Source organism: Peromyscus leucopus, chromosome 8a (assembly GCF_004664715.2).
Source record: "Peromyscus leucopus breed LL Stock chromosome 8a, UCI_PerLeu_2.1, whole genome shotgun sequence".
NCBI lineage: Eukaryota > Metazoa > Chordata > Mammalia > Rodentia > Cricetidae > Peromyscus > Peromyscus leucopus.
The window spans coordinates 39,343,500-39,360,679 of record NC_051085.1 but is presented as its reverse complement, the minus strand read 5'-3'; the positions used below and the strand labels follow the sequence as shown (position 1 = coordinate 39,360,679).

At 44.5% G+C, this 17,180-nt stretch overlaps 1 protein-coding gene across 1 annotated transcript in view; it reads left to right on the top strand.

Annotated features, from left to right (window-relative positions):
* Ect2l (epithelial cell transforming 2 like) overlaps window positions 1-17,180 on the top strand; it is an 83,118-nt gene that overhangs the window by 21,612 nt on the left and 44,326 nt on the right. The gene's annotated exons all lie outside the window — the stretch shown is intronic.

Below are 17,180 nucleotides of genomic sequence, written 5' to 3'. Positions count from 1 at the left end.
GTACACACTGCCCACATCTGCACACAGACCAGAGGAAGGTTTTGCCATCCCTCTGAGCCTCACTCTAGGTAGGGGTGGGGGTGGCTTTGCCATCTTGCCATGGGCTGAGGCACTGGGTTCCTTATCATGGTTGTGTCCATGCCGACAACACACATTCAGAGCTTCGCTCACTCCAGGCTTCCTCTGCTCCCAGCTTCCTTCCTGTCTGGCACTCCTTTCCTGGATACTCTCTCTCATTCCCCCACATTCAGAGCATGGCCCGCACTTCAGTAATTCATACTCCAGTTCTTCTAATCCCCCCCCCCCCCCACGGCTTTAGCTTTTCAGCCCCTATGCCCAGTCCCTATCACTCCCTCCCCCCTCCAGTGACACTGTTCATAAAGATTTCCTGGACAATGCCATCAGCAGAGTCGGTTTTTATTAAACTTTTTTTTTTGAGCCAATGTTGCTCTCTACCCTCGCTGGCTCAGCCTCAGTGCTGTGGTCTAGGTGCATGCAACAGTGCCTGAGTGGACATTTTCTCTAACAAAAGGACATTTACAAGCTTTATCAGGACTATACAAACAAAATGTTATGAACTCCCAAGTAACATTTTTTTTTGACAGTGATAAACTCTAGGTCCATATTCTTTCATCAATTTCCTCAACATTCCATACTGTGGGTTATTTTAAACCAATTTCTAGACACATCATTGCATACATTAATATCCCAGTGTGTATCTTTTAAAAAAAAACCATGCCTTAAAATTTTAATCACAAAACCATTATTAACCTAACAAAATGAATAATTCACTAGTCATTACAGCTCTAGTCATAGCTCAAATTCCCTTAACATTTTCGTAAATTCTTACCTCAAAAATAATTCGTTGGGATGGACACAATGTCCCAGTGGGGAGAGCCATTGAGTGACAAGCCTAATCTGATCTCAGTCTCCAGGACCCACAGGATGGGACAACAGAGCTGACCCCTACAGTTGTCCTCAGACCTTCACATACAGGTCATGGCACATATGTATCTCCCAACTGCGCCCCTCCCCCCCAGCAACCATACACAAATAAAATATTTTCAAAAAGTAATGTTGGGCTGGGCATGGTGAGGCACACGTAAAGACTCAACACTCAGAAGACTGAGGCAGTCAGATGCCCATATATTGAAGGCAAGCCTGGGCAACATAGCAAATATCAGGGTAGCCAGGGCTACAGAGTGAGCCACCATTCTAAAAACATTTAAAAAAATATTTTTTAAAGATTTATTTATTTATTATGTACACAGTGTTCTTCCTGCATATGTCCCTGTGAAGGCCAGAAGAGGGCACCAGTTCTCATTACAGATGGTTGTGAGCCGCAATGTGGTTGCTGGGAATTGAACTCAGGACCTCTGGAAGAACACTCAGTGCTCTTAACCTCTGAGCCATCTCTCCGGTCCAATTCTTCTTTCTTTCTTTCTTTCTTTCTTTCTTTCTTTCTTTCTTTCTTTCTTTCTTTCTTTCTTTCTTTCTTTCTTTCTTTCTTTCTTTCTTTCCTTCTTTCTTTCTTTCTTTCTTTCTTTTTCTTCTTCTTCTTCTTCTTCTTCTTCTTCTTCTTCTTCTTCTTAATAGTTTTTGTTTTGATTTAGTATTTTTTTGGTCAAGGTCTCACTACATATTTGTTCTGATATGGACTATAATAAATCTAGTATCTTGGGGTGGGTTTAAATAAGACTCCTGAGGCTGGAGAAAGGGCCCAGTGGTTAAGATCACTGGCTGCTTTTCCAGAGGACTCGAGCTGGAATCCCAGCACCCACACAGTAGCTCACAACTCTGTGTAACTCCAGTGCCAGGGGATTTGATAGCCTCTTCTGGCTTCTGCAGGCACTGAGTGTTCATGGTACCTTGTATAACATTAAAAGGACCAGCCTTAATGTTATACTTCTCGGGGACTCAAAAAACTACAAATGGCAAGAATTATTTCGGGAAATGAATCTAAGTACACCAAGGTCTTTGTCCATCTACTTTATTCCTCTGAGATAAAATCCTATCTACACAACTACAGTTCTGTTCTCATACCTAGTCCCTTTCTTGCCTGATTTCTCTCTACTTTTATCTACTGTTCCCTCTAAGTTCTATCTTAATTCTCTCATCTTAATTCTGCCTCATCTAGGTCCTTCTCATCTAGTTCTTACTCAGCTAGTACTTCCCCATCTGGCTCTTGCTCATCTTCCATCTCATCCACAAGTTCTCTCTGGACAAAATCCTCCTTATCCCTCTCAGTTCTCCGTCCTCAAGTTCTCCACTCCTCTCTTCCTCTCCATCTCCTTATACCTCTAAATCCTCTCAAGTCTCTGAGGTGTTCAGTTATAAACCCAAGCCATAGCAATCCTCCCCCTCCAGCCAGGTCACCAAGCTTGAATTCCTTCAAGGTCATAAAGGCAAGTAAGAATTCTCAGGCAGTGACCACCAGGTTTTCTTTTACAACCCAAACTGGGAGTGGTAATAGAGGAGGTCAACTGAGTGCTAATGACCGGTTAGTATATCCCAAAGGGGATCTACGTGCTCAGTCTACATTCCTAGGAGTGGTTAGGTAAGAAGTTAGGGATCTATTAGTAAGGTTGTATAAGAAAGGAGGATCTCACCCTAAACAGCACAAGAAATAAATCTATCCGCCTGACCTAGGAGACAGGTGTTTAGTTTGGCCTTGGATGCTTGACAGGTATTTTAGATAATTACACTGTTAGGAGTTCTTGGAAACACACATAGCATTACAAGAAAATCACTGTAGGAACCAGCTAATATACTTACAAAAGCTAAAATATCACCAAGACTTCTTAAGCCATGGCTTGGCCTTTGGAGAAATCCTTGACTTTTCCAAGTAGTAGCTTTTGTGATAGTAGTTGGATTCCATTACGTTTTCCTGCGGCCCGCAGCAAAGGTGCACAAGCTTCCAGGCAGGCAACACACCCATCCACATACAAATGAAGGAAAGGAATCAAAAATGAATTAAGTAGGACTCCTAAGTTTCTCTAAATATATAGGTGCCCTTCCCTTGATGTCCTTCCCCTTTTGACTTGTAGAGTTTCCCACAGTTTGCCTTGTGCCTGATTGTACCCTCCTGTCTCCTGTAGTTTCTGAAAATTAGTAGTTGGGGCCTACCTAATTGGATTCAGGCTTGATTATTTTTATAAGAACATCTGATAAGTGTTCTTAAGGTTCCCCTTCAGAAGGGTGGGGTTCAGATGTCCCTCTGGCTGTCGCTTAGGTCCATTATGTTAGGAAATGTTGACTTGGTAAGGTTCAGTCCTTTTTAGCTTACTAATTGAAATTCTTCAAAAGATAGAGAGGCCCCTTGTCTTTGCTGGGTCCCCTTCTCTTGAAGCGCTGTTTGTCCTGAAAAAGCAAACAACAATAATCTGGTTTTCCAGCTTCTTTCAGACCAGAGAATTGAGTTCTTTGGAGAATTATGAACTCAAGTATTTTTATTATGAATTTAAATATTTTGATAGGACTCAATTTCAGATTGTTTTGTTTGTTTGGTTGGTTTGTTCTGAGATGAGGTCTCAGTATGTAGCCCTGGCTAGCCTGGAACTCACTATGTAGATCAAGCTAGCCTAATCTCATGAGTGATCCTCCTGGTTCTTCTGACTCCTGCCTGGGATTATAGGCATGCACTACCACACCTGGCAATATTCATGATTTTTTCATAAGTAAAGTGTTCTGTTCTTGGCCCATGGAGCCTCTTCAAGAGGCTCTATGTCCAGCCTGTTTTCGTCTCTCAAATGGGAAATTTGGCTCCCTGTGACATCAATCTAACTACTTCTCTTTCTTTGTTCCATAATAAAATAATGTATGCATAACACTCCCAGAATAAACCAGGCCACTGCTACCACACATTATATAGTTACTGAAATTTGCTAAACTTTTTTTTTGCAATTCTTTTTGTCCTTAAGACATATCACATTTAGTCACTTCTTTCTATTTAGAAATTTAAACTATTCTAATCTATAATTGTGAAAAACAGGCTATTCTCCCCTAAATCAAAACCAGAAAACAAAAATATAAATAAACAAGCAACAACAAATAAAAGTTGAAATCCCTAAAGCTTGGACCATCCTCCCTAGGCTGTTCTTCTCCTCTACATCAGGTGCATCAGCTCTGAGCTGCAGCTCACCACATCCTAAGCTGGTATGTATCCTTGCAAGTCCATATGCTGAGCCCAGAGCATGTCTACCTCAAGCCTGCCGCCCTCAATCTCTCTGCAGCATTCAGTAACATCAACTTCTTGCTCCCAGAGATGCTCTTGCCTGTGGATCCCGTGGAATAACCCTCTTCTGGCTTACCTACTGCTTAATTCGCTCTCCCTGTGGCCTTTGCATAAAGAACGTTGATAGCCCGCAAACCTGCGTCATTAAATGTGGGCGTTCCTCCCGTCTGTTTAGCCCTGCTTCTCCGTTCACGCTCCATCTTCCCTAGGCCCCTTAATGCACACCTGTGGATTTCATTTGACATTTTTTGTACCAGACAGTTTTTATTTCTGGTCCAGACATCTCCTGTGCTATCTTAACCTTATACCCAACTACTTACTTGATATTGATTTTATTTATTTGTTTATTTATTTATTTATTTATTTATTTATTTTTGGTTTTTTTTCGAGACAGGGTTTCTCTGTGTAGCCCTGGCTGTCCTGGATCTCGCTCTGTAGACCAGGCTGGCCTCGAACTCACAGAGATTGGCCTGGCTCTACCTCCTGAGTGCTGGGATTAAAGGTATGCGCCACAACCAGCTCTGATATTTATTTATTTATTTATTTATTTATTTATTTATTTATTTATTTATTTATTTTTAAGTATCTTAACTATATCTCTCCCAAAACCAATTTGCTTAAAAATGTTATTTTTGTGGGCAAAATGTGCCCATTTTCTCTTTTAAGAGTTGATACCACCAGCCAGTCGGTCTCACCTGGTCCTCACTTGTCCACTTACCCTCCAGCTCTTTACAGCTTATCCAGCTTTCTCCATCTTCAGCCCAAGCGTCCGTCCACCTCCAAGTTAACAAACTCTGCCTGCTCCTCAGCGGCAGCCTCTGACCGAGCTTCTCCACCATCCTCAGCTCCTCCTTCCACCGAGAGTCAGTGTTACCCTGGGATGGTGGAATTTGCCCTTTTAACATGTTGCCCCCAAGGGGTATAGCGTTCGTCCACTCTTTGTTTTTCCTTCATTATTAGCGTGTGTGTGTGGGGGGGGGGTATATATGTGGTGTGTGTGTGTGTGGCATGTATGTGGAGTGTGTGTGTGTGTGTGTGTGTGTATGTGGTATATATGTGGTATGTGTGTGTATGTGGTATACATGTGGTGTGTGTATGTGGTATGTATGTGGTGTGTACGTGTGTGTTTGTGTGTGTGCTGAAGCCGGAGGAGACTAGAGGAGCCTTGTGCTCTAACATTCTCAACCATGTGACTTTGAGACAAGGTCACTTACTGAACCTGGAGCTGGCCCCCTGGAAGTCCCAATGATCCTCCCATCTCCACCTCCAGTGGTGCTGGGGGAATAGGCACCCAAGTGTCCATGTGTAGCTTCTAGCAGGGATGCTGGGACCCAAACTCAGGTCCTGACGCTTGCAGAGCACTCTTGCCCGGAGAGCCATTGCTCTAGCCTCCCAGCTCTCCTCCTCACCACATCTCCAAAGTTCCCTGTTTTCCAGCTCTTGGCAGTACCTTGCTGCTGTGACTTTGACCTTCCCCTCTGCTTAGAGGGGACTTCCTCCCACCTCCCTCTTCTCTGAACTGCTGACCATCCATCCACTCAGCTCCTTCAGGAAAGCCTCCCTGGATGTCTCAAGTCAGCCGATTCCATCAGTTCAACAACGGCATAGCAGTGTATACTTATTTGCCATAATACTTATTACATTCAAGATGTATTCATTTTCTGTTAGGCTTTTTATTTATCGATACTTTTTTCCCCCCAACCAGACTATAAGCTTCATAAATGCAGGAATTGTATCCTGTTATTTTTCTTTCTGATTTTGTTTTGCTTAAGAGTTACTTATTTTTATTTTACGTGTGTGAGTGTTTGTTACATGTAAGTCTGTACGCCATGGGCCTGCCCAGGGCCTGTGGGGTCCAGACAAGAGCTTCATATCCCCCGGAACAGGAGTTACAGATGGTTTAGGAGCCACCGTATGGGCGCTAGCAACCAAACCCTGGTCCTCTGAAAAAGTAGCAAGTGCTTTTAATTGCTTAGCTGTCTCTCAACCCCTTGTTTTGCTTTTGGGGTAGGGTCTCACTATGTAGCCCTCACTATTGTGAAACTCTGAATATAGACCAGGGTGGCCCTGAACTTGTTATCTGAACTTGGGTTATAGGTATGTACTACCACATCTGTCTGCTTTCTTTCTTTCTTTCTTTCTTTCTTTCTTTCTTTCTTTCTTTCTTTCTTTCTTTCTTTCTTTCTTTCTCTCTTTCTCTCTTTCTCTCTTTCTCTCTTTCTCTCTCTTTCTTTCTTTCATTCTTTCTTTCTCTCTCTTTCTCTCTCTCCCTCCCTCCCTTTCTTTCTTTCTTTCATTCTTTCTTTCTCTCTCTCTTTCTCTCTCTTCCTCCCTCCCTTCCTTTCTTTCTGCCTTCCCCCTTTTTCTTTCTTATCATTAAGACCTTAAAATATAATAAGAGATCCAATCAGTATTGGTTTAACGAATACATCAATGAACCAAACCACAACAAATATGCACAAAATAGCCCTTTGGTTCTGAAATAATTCTGGGTCATATACTCTTTAGAGAAGGCGTATTTAAGATGTTCTAAAAATTCTGCATTTCCTCCCCAGAACAACACTCATAAGTATGTATCCAAAGTTGCTTGAGATTTTAGAAAGTCCTTGTGCTCTTTCTGACTATATGGGCAACAGTATAAATAGAATAGATTCAGTTTTCTGCTACTGTAACAAATACCTAGGACAACCAGGTAAGAGGAGGAAAGGCTTATTTTGGCTTAGTTTCAGAGGTTTCCGTCTTTGGTTGGCTGGCTCATTGCTTGGGGCCTGTAGTACGTGGTAGTTGGAGCACCCATGAAGGCAGCTGCTCTTCTCATCAAGTAGCCAGGGAACAAAGAGAGGAAGGAGCTGGATCCCTCCATGCCTTTTGAGGGCATGTCTTTGATGACCTAACTGACTCCCATGAGGCTCCGCCCCTTAAATTACACTACCTCTCAACCATAGCAAACTAGAGACAAAGCCTGTCTTATATATGGGCCTTTAAGGGACATTTGGAGCTACACAATATCAGTCCATAATACCAAGTTCTATAACTTCATGTCTGTCATTATTTTCCTTGACTCTGTGGTATCTCCACAGTTTGGCTCTTGCTCAAGACTCTTTCATTTCCTCTTCAGCTGTTTCGAATTCTTCCAATGTATCCATTTAGTTTACTCTTTGTTTCAAAAACTATACTCCTTTACTTTAAAATATATTTTTCTCTTCCAAATGAACAGTTAAAACCATTCCTGTTAGCTGGGTGGTAGTGCACACCTTTGTTTTTGTTTTTTTCATGCCCCCCCCCCCCCCGCCCCAGCTGAGGACCGAACCCAGGGCCTTGGGCTTGTTAGGCAAGCGCTCTACCACTGAGCTAAATCCCCAACCCCTTTAAGGTTTTTTGTTTTTTTTTTTTTGTTGGTGGTGCACACCTTTAATCCCAGCACCTGGGAGACAGAGGCAGGCAGATCTCTGTGAGTTTGAGACCAGCCTGGGCTACAGAGAGAGTTCCAGGAAAGGCTTCCCTCCTACCTGCATGTGTATGTGTGTGTGTGTGTGTGTGTGTGTGTGTGTGCGCGCGCGCGCGCGCGCGTGCACGTGCCTGTGCCTGTGCCTGCACCTGCAGGTCTTGTGCAGGTACCCGGAACTGCTGTGTATTTGCTACCTCAGCCTCATCAAATCCAGAAGACAGCATTTCAAGATTTTGTGCTCCCACCCCACCCCATGTTCCAGCTCTGGGACTCTCTCATCTTTTCTAGGATCTTCCCTGGGCCTTTGAGAGCCTGATATTGATGTCTGCTTTAAGGTTTGAGCACTCAACAGCCCATGATTTGGACCTTATGCTAACATAAACTTCACGTCTGTTCTGATTCCCATCCCTCCCCTAGACCTTGACTCTTGCGGCCCATCTGACAGCATGCCTCTGGCATCTTCCCCAGGGGATCCAGAAGAAAGAAGTAAAAGCTTAAGGACTCAACTCTCCGGAGAGCATCTGTGTGTCCGTTCCTCCCTGTCTGAACTTGAGTGTACTGTGCATTTCTCTCTCTCTCTCTCTCTCTCTCTCTCTCTCTCTCTCTCTCTCTCTCTCTGTGTGTGTGTGTGTGTGTGTGTGTGTGTGTGTGTGTGTAAATTGCAGGAAATTGCAGATTTACTTTTCCATTACTTTTTTTTTTTTGGAAGAGATTATGCTTTAAAATGTTGTTATATTCCCCATCCTCCTACACATTTGAAATTAGCACATGGATTCCCCTTTTGGCTCAGAGTTTTGATTTCTAAGAAGCGTTATTAGGTTTTATAAATACACCATAACTTATCTCAGACATTTAGCTTGTTTCCCGGGCATTTGCTATAGAAACAACACATACAGGAATATCTTTTAGCTGAGTCCTTGGCTGCGTCCTCAATCATTAAGGACAGACTCCTAGAGGATAGATTGCTGGACGCAAAAGCACATTGGGGTGGCTGTTGGCACCTCTCATCCTGCCAACATGTCTTCTTGGTCTACGCGACTGGCTGAAACAAACTGTACAGTCGACCCTTACCTGGCTACAAATGTTTTGGAGCAGCCACTAGACTGAGATGTGCTGCCTAGGCAACTGAAAAACAAAGACCTTAGCCAAATCCATTCATCCTCTCCAGGCCGTCCTCCCCAGGCCACCATCCTCCCCAGGCCACCATCCTCCCCAGGCCATCCTCCCCAGAGTGTCCTCCCCAGGCCATCCTCCCCAGGCAGTCCTCCCCAGGCCACCACCCTCCCCAGGCCATCCTCCCCAGAGTGTCCTCCCTAGAGTGTGCCCCCCAGGCTGTCTTCCCCAGGCCACCACCCTCCCCAGGCCACCACCCTCCCCAGGCCACCATCCTCCCCAGGCCACCATCCTCCCCAGAGTGTCCTCCCCAGGCTGTCCTCCCCAGGCCATCCTCCCCAGAGTGTCCTCCCCAGGCCACCACCCTCCACAGGCCACAACCCTCCCCAGGCCACCATCCTCCCCAGGCCACCACCCTCCCCAGGCAGTCCTCCCCAGGTAGTCCTCCCCAGACCACCACCCTCCCAGCCATTTTCATCATAATTTTGGCAGCTTCTTTCTCCTTCTTATCAGAAATTTAACCAATGATGAGATTGGAGTCCCCTAGTACTGAGCTGTGTTGTTTTTGAAAGAACACACTGTACATTCAGTAATACACTGCAAAGCATCGCCATGAATTATGTAGATAAAACCATCCTTGTCACAAGAAAATGAGCAAAGCACATTTTGTTCATTTTATCCTCCTTCTGTGTTGTTATTTCTCTCCGTTGATTTCTTCCTTGGCAACATTAAGTGCAAAGTGATGAGCAGGGTGTCATTACTGCAAAACCTCCCTTCTGTTGCTCAGGCGTGGATTGTTTTTAAAGCATAATTGGGCCATTTTCTGTTCCTCTTGCTTAAGATTCATTATTCTTCAATATGAGTCTGGTAGCAGAGCAGACCAGGCACAAACATAAAACATGGATGATTGAAGTGTAGTTAGTTTATAAGTAACTCACATTCTGTTTTTCTCTCTGGTCTCTCCGGGGTGCAACAGTACCTTCTACAACATGGGATGGGGTTAGAAGCAAAAATTCCAAGATACCCAAAGACCCTTCTTTGAAAAGGTGCTGAGGCTGGGCATGGCGGTGCATGCTTGTTAATTCCAGCACTTGGGATTGAGGAAGGAGATGGCCAGTTTGAGGCCAGTCAGGCCCACCAGGTAAGTTCAAGGCCAGTGTGAGCTCCATGCAGAGAGACCCTGCCTCAAAGAACCAAGGGCTGGAATATAGTTCGTTGGTGGAGGCTAGCATGCATGACACACTGGGATATGTGTGTTCCCAGCACCTCAAGAAAAAGTGGCTGAAAAGATTTCAGCTTTACATATTATTTTGCTAATTTTCTTAAAATTTCAAAATGAGAGTAAATTTTATCTCAAAGGAACTGGCGAGATGGCATAGAAGTTAAGCGTGCCTGCTGCTTTTCCAGAGGACCAGAGTTGAGTTCCCAGTACCCACTTTTTGTGTAACTCCAGCTCCAGGGAACCTAACACCCTCTTCTGGTCTCCAAGGGTATCTGTGCACGTGTACACACACATACATACATACATACATACATACATACATACATACATACAAATATACATAAAGTAAATCTTTCTTTAAAAAGAGGAAGAGGAAGGAGGAGGAGGAAAAAAAGAAAGAGAAGGAGAAGAAGGAGAAGGAGGAGGAGAAGGAGGAGGAGGAGGAGGAGGAGAAAGAAGAATCAGCAGTCAGAAAACTGGTTCTAAATTCTACCAGGCAATTTGTAGTTGTAGTTGGAACCGTAATCCTTCGGAGCTTAACTGTTCTCAGTGTGTCATGGTCTTGTTCAGTTTGAATGTCAATTTCAAAGGAAGTGACACAGTTATTACGTGTACTGTATCATCAACACCGAGAAGAGTCCCCAAATGACCCATTTGTGGGAATCGTATGGTGCCAGCCCTGCACATCCACACCCCTGTCCTCTCCCAGACTCTGCTGCCAACGAGTGCACTGTAAGGCAATGTCTCTGGATGTGACTAGGCTGTGTGGACACAGGTAACAAACAGCAGTAGCTTAAACAAGGCCAGGAAGTAGGTCCATATAAAACATACCACGAGGGGTTGGGGATTTAGCTCAGTGGTAGAGTGCTTGCCTAGCAAGTGCAAAACCCTGGGTTTGATCCTCAGCTCTGGGGGAAAAAACAAAAAAACAAAAACAAAAAAACCATGAAGTAAGTTCTCGTGCTCTCTCTCTTTTTGTTTTTGTTTGTTTGTTTGGTTTGGTTTGGTTTCAAGACAGGGTTTCTCTGTGTAGCCCTGACTCTCCTGGAACTCCTTCTGCAGACCCAGCTGGCCTCAAAACCACAGATCCGCCAGCCTCTGCCTCCCTAGTGCTGGGTTAAAGGTACATGCCACCACTACCTGTTGTGGTCTCTCTTTTAAAACAATTATTTTCCGATAATTTTTGGGCAAGAATAATATTAATACTTTCTTTGCCTTTTCCATCTGGATTCCTCTACTTGATTAAAGTTTCATAGTGTACTGCTCAGTAGTGAATATCTGTATCAAGCTTGCCTTTTTTATCCTTTATCACTTGAGAGTACGTTGTAACTGTGATTCTCATAACCCTCAGCACATCAATGTCAATTTTCCTTTTCTTTTACGTGTTCATGTGTGATGAGGTGCATACGTGTCTGTGGGTGCAGGTGCACAAGGGAGCACATACATGAGCAGCCCAGAAAACAATTTTGAGTTTTGTTCCTTTGACGCTGTTTTTGGAGACCGGGTTTTTCCTTGTTCTGGGCTTGCCCAGTGTGCCATGTTGGCTCTCCTCAGCCTCGGCTCTGGACACCAGCACACGTGGCTCCGGTTCTGGGGATGGAATTTGGCTCCCAGTTTTTCTATCTCTAGATCCACCCTCCCTGTGGAACAGTTGCTCAGGCTGTCCTTGCCTTTTCTTTCTTGACAGTTTGGCAGGGGGCAGGCTAGTTATCTTGCCTCCTCGCTTTTAACTCAGCCCACACCAGGCTGAGTGAACCTATCGAAACTCTTTCCCAGCAGACAGTCTCTCCAATGCCTGCTTGTTATCCAATTAGGAGAAATGACTGACGGTTTGGAACAGGCTGGCCAAGATATTAAAAGTAGGAATAAATGAAACACATTTTATAATGTAGCAACAGCTCTAGGCGGGAAGGAAATTTTATCTTGTGTAGAAGTTACCAACTAAAAGGGAAAAGAAGTCTATTTCTTTTAGGAGCACAGACCTAAAGAATAAATCATGTGGTGATATATCGTGTACCCTAATAAACTTGCCTGGGGATCGGAGGACAGAGCCAGCCACTAGATTAGACATAGAGGCCAGACAGTGGTGGCACACGCCTTTAATCCCAGGAAGTGACGACAGGGTGGAGAAAGGTATACAAGGCCTGAGGAAACAGGAACTAAAGCAGTTCAGCTGAGACCCTTTCTGGTGCAGACTCAGAGGATTTCAGTCTGAGGATTCATGGAAACAGGATCAGCTGAGGAGTTGGTGAGGTGAGGTTGGCTGTGGCTTGCTCTGCTTCTCTGATCTTTCAGCTTTCACCCCCATATCTGGCTCCGGGTTTATTATAAGACCATCTAAGATTCAAACAACAAAATTACAAGAACATTCAAACAAATACACCTTTGCTTTGCATTTTAGCTCCATTAAAAAGCTTAAGCTCCCATTGTTATCAGTTATAAAATAACAGATAAGAATAAAGTAAGTCCCCAAATCATCCCCAAACAGTAAAGACCATTCTACCTTAGATGAAGCAAAGTCATGTCTATAAATGCAAGTCACAAGTGTGCCAGCAGAAAATGGAGAAGTGGTGAATAACAGGTCCACGAAGCCTGAGAGGCAAAGAATAAAATGCACCAGAATCAAGACACATGGCACGAGACCCTCCGGGGAGCCAGGCACTGGAAGCAACTGTTGAGAGGTGTGTAGAAGAAACCATTAGATTCCCAGCCAAGAACTCCATCCTGTTGGTTCAAATTACTGTGCTTTTTGTTGTTTGTTTAAAAAATTAATATTTAGCCAGGTGGTGGTGGCACACGCCTGTAATCCCAGCACTCAGGAGGCAGAGGCAGGTGGATCTCTGTGAGTTCGAGGCCAGCCTGGTCTACAGAGCTAGTCCAGGACAGGCTCCAAAGCTACAGAGAAACCCTGTCTCAAAAAACCAAAAAAAAAATTTAATATTTATTATTATGGTGCATGTGTGTACCTGGTCTGTCATGGGTGCACATGTCCCCCAACATGTGTTTGGAGATCAGAGGACAACTGTAGAGTTGGTTCCTTCCTTCTACCTTTATGTGGGTTCTAGGGATCAAACTCGGGTTGCCAGGTGTGGGTGACAAATGCCTAGTATTTTTTGAAATACAGTCTCGTTGTGGCACACACACACACACACACACATACCTTTAATCCTAGCCTTCTGGAGGCAGAGATCCATTTGGATCTCTGTGAGTCCAAAGCCACACTGGAAACAGCCAGGCATGGTGACACGCACCTTTAATCCCAGGATTATTGGCAGGAAACAGAAAGGTATATAAGGCATGAGGACCAGGAACTAGAGCCTTTTTAAGCTTTTAGCTTTTAGCAGCAGTTCAGCTGAGATCCATTCGGATGAGGACTCAGAGACTTTCAGTCTGAGGAAACAGGATCAGCTGAGAAGTTGGCCAGGTGAGGTTAGCTATGGCTTGTTCTGTTTCTCTGATCTTTCAGCGTTGACCCTAACATCTGGCTCCATTTTTTGTTTTTGTTTTTTCGAGACAGGGTTTCTCTGTGTAGCTTTGCGCCTTTCCTGGAACTCACTCGGTAGACCAGGCTGGCCTCGAACTCACAGAGATCCGCCTGCCTCTGCCTCCCGAGTGCTGGGATTAAAGGCGTGCACCACCACCGCCCGGCTCGGGATTCTTTTTGTTACTAAGACCTTTTAAGATTCGAGCCACACAGGCTCTTGATTCTTCTGTCGCAGCCTCCGAAGTGCTGTTACTTCAGGCTTGTGCCACCACATCTGGCTGCAAGTCACGACTCCTCTTTTTATTGATCTTGTGTGTGTGAGTGTTTTGCCTGCACATGAAGCGCACCTCCTGTGTGCCTGATGTCCTCAGAGGTCAGAGGGGCATCTGATTTCCTGAAACTAGAGTTATAGATGGTGGTGAGCCACCATATAGGAGCTTAGAACTGAACACCGGTCCTCTGTAAAAGCGGCAAATCCTCTTCATCAAGGAGCCAACTCTCCAGTCCCAGGATTCTTCATGTTTTAGTGTAAATCAATCAAGGCATGTAGGAATGAATCCCTTACCAAAACTCCAGTGCAAAATCTAGAGACACTGACTTCTCCCTGCAGGTGGTAGGGTGCGTTTTACATGTTGGGTGTAATGTGTTCATTTAACAACTATTCATTAAATGCTTTTATATGTCATGTACTATCTTCTGTCTTGCGTAGGGGACACACACACAGACGTTCCATGGAATGTACACGTAGAACAGACTTTATTAGGGAAAATTCTTATAGGATATGATTTGTGACAAATTCCATACATGTAGAGAGTGTATTGTGATCATAACCACATATATGCCCTTAAGCCCTCTCCCACTCTCGCTGACTCCCTTTATCTCAGCTAGTGCTCCCCCACCCTGATGTCAACCCCCTCCTCCTCCCTTACCCCAGGGGAAACTCACATAGACAGAGAGGTGGCGGGATGACCTCACCTTTCATCACCACACAGCTTAGGCAATGTGGAGATGGGCTGTGTGGCCCTGGGCCAGTGAGTGAGAGCAAATGCAGAGACTTGGCCCGGGAGATTTGATGTATATTTATAACATGGGGGAGGGGAACGGAGAATTATAGAGGATGCTGCCCTGTTTAAAAAACAAAACAAAACAGACACTTGGCACTCAGCAGTTATTCTTCTGTTGAACTAAACCAGGTCTGCTGAGAGAGCTTTCTGCATAGTCATGGCTAAGTCATCCATCAGGATCATTCCTTCCCAGTCCAGCCCCTTGAACTTGAGACTCTTTGAATGTAATCCTCTGTGTTATCTTTAGTTGGTATTGAATTACACTAGGTCTTATGTGTTTGTTCTCAAGTGATGTGTCAACCAAATCTCATACAGCTGGCCAAGTAGGGAAAGACATGCCCAACACTTGAGAAGTCATAGAAGGCTTCTGTAGTGAGGCCAGTCTGTATCTTTAGTAGAAAATGGACGTTTTTGCATCCTTCTTCAGCCTTATCTACTTCCACATCTTGGGCATGAATTATGCCCAGTCATGATGCCTCCAAGATAACCTAGTTGCCCTTTCCTGGCCTTATGAATTCCACAGGAACATGGAGGTTGCCATTTTACAGCAATTTCATGAATGACCTGGGGTGGGGGTAAGGGTAGTCATGGGTGTGCCATGGCAGTCAGGGTCCAAATCCATGTCTATTCAGGTGTTCTTGGAAGTAAGGAGCGGTTTAAGCAGGAAAAGGAAGAATAAGAATGTATTATTTCTTTTTACATGAGTGTTCATGGAAAAATAAAAATAAATGAACACTACCCTGTAAACAAATGGCTTCCTCTCCTGACCTCTTGCTCCCTGTCCTGGCAGCTGTTTCTCAAATTACCACACAGAGACTTATATTAATTATAAATGCTCGGCCAATAGCTCAGGCTTGTTACTACCTAACTCTTATATTTTAAGTTAACCCATATTTCTATTTATGCTTTGCCATGTAGCAGTACCTTTATTAGCATGGCATGTTCATCTCCTGCTCCCTCTGCATCTGGCTGGTGACTCTTGACTCCACCCTTCTCCTTCCCATCATTCTTAGTTTGGTCGGCCCGCCTATGCTTCCTGCCTGGATGCTGGCCAATCAGTATTTTATTCAACCAGTGTGAGTGACAAATCTTTACAGTGGACCACAGGATTATTCCACCCTTTCACTCTCTACCTTGCACTGATTCCTGGATGCCATAGCTTAGCCATTGAAGGGGGAGGCATGACTACAGTTTAAAATAACTGAAAACACACAGAAGAGCTTTGCTTTAAGCTTGGCAAGAGTCTATGAACCATACAGCTTCATGGATAATGATGGCTTTTTTTTTGTGAATTAGAAGAATTTCTCACCAGTTGTTCTAGTGCCTTATGCTGTGATTCTGTTTGGGGCATAAATCTAGCTGAGATGTTCATCTTCAGCAGAGATGTTCATCAATATTTCCATTGCTTTAAAATGTGATCGCATCACAGGAGTACGTAGACCAGACACAAAACTGAATTTATGGTGAAGGTTGCATCTGATTCACATGGAGGCCTCACAATATTCTGATTCTACATGGCCCAAATGCCATGGATGCAGTTAGAAGGTGGCTGGATCTTAGTCTCAGGACATCATGTATGGCTTAAGCCACTTGAAGCCCAGAGTGCTTCACAGAGTATCCAACATGGTGGATTACAACAGGTCTTTATTATGCTGAATAGAGCTGCCACTCTTAACGGTAGATGATTTTATCAGTGAGTTGTCCTGTTTTCAGGTCTGGGGACTTATACATGAGGCTCCAGACTGAGCCAGCAGTTTTGGTAAGGCAGTGGTCAAGACCACCTCTAGGAGTCACAGGTGTTCAGCAAGGTGGCTACAGTCTTTTCTTAATGGGAAATGCTGCTGCTGTTTCTAGGAAATGTGTTGAGGCTTAAGCCACCTTCTAGGAATTTGCTCATCTGCGTCCACTGGGGCCCGATGACATTGGATAGTAGTGGCCACTTAGCAGTGGGAGAAAATTCTGTAGTGCCAAAGGCCTTGATTAGCAGGACTTTTTCCAGCACCTAGAGCTGGCCATAGATGTCTGAGATTCCAGTGAGTTTGGCAGCGATGTGGGACCCCTGCTGCCTGGATTGCTTCCAGCCCTTCCTGCGCCAGCAAGAGGTCCTCAAAGACCACAACCTATCTGGTAGCCTAGCGCTGTAGAGTTTTGTCACCAATATATAAAGAGAAGAGTATTACACACACATATACAAGTGTGCACACGTGTGTGTATGTGTGTGCGAAAATTATAAAACTATAAAGGGGACCATGAGAGTGGAGGACGAGAGCTCGGTAGGGGGGCGTGGGGGAATATGTCTGACATGAAAACCAAAGAGAGGCTATTGGGGGGGGGGAGAGATTAACACGGTCGAAGCAAGGGATGGGGGAGTCAGCGAGGGAAGGAGACAGCAAGGCCGGAGGCTGATGCTGTATGGATGAAAATGCCATAAGGAACGCATCGCTTTGCCTGCTGACTTAAAATTTCATTTAAAAAAATGGAGCTAGACTTGCAGTGGTTCTCACCCTTCCTAACGCTGCGACCCTTTATTGCAGTTCCTCATGTTGTGGTGACCCCCTCTTCAACCATAAAAGCATTTCTGTTGTTACTTCCTATCTGCAATTTTGCTAGTGTTA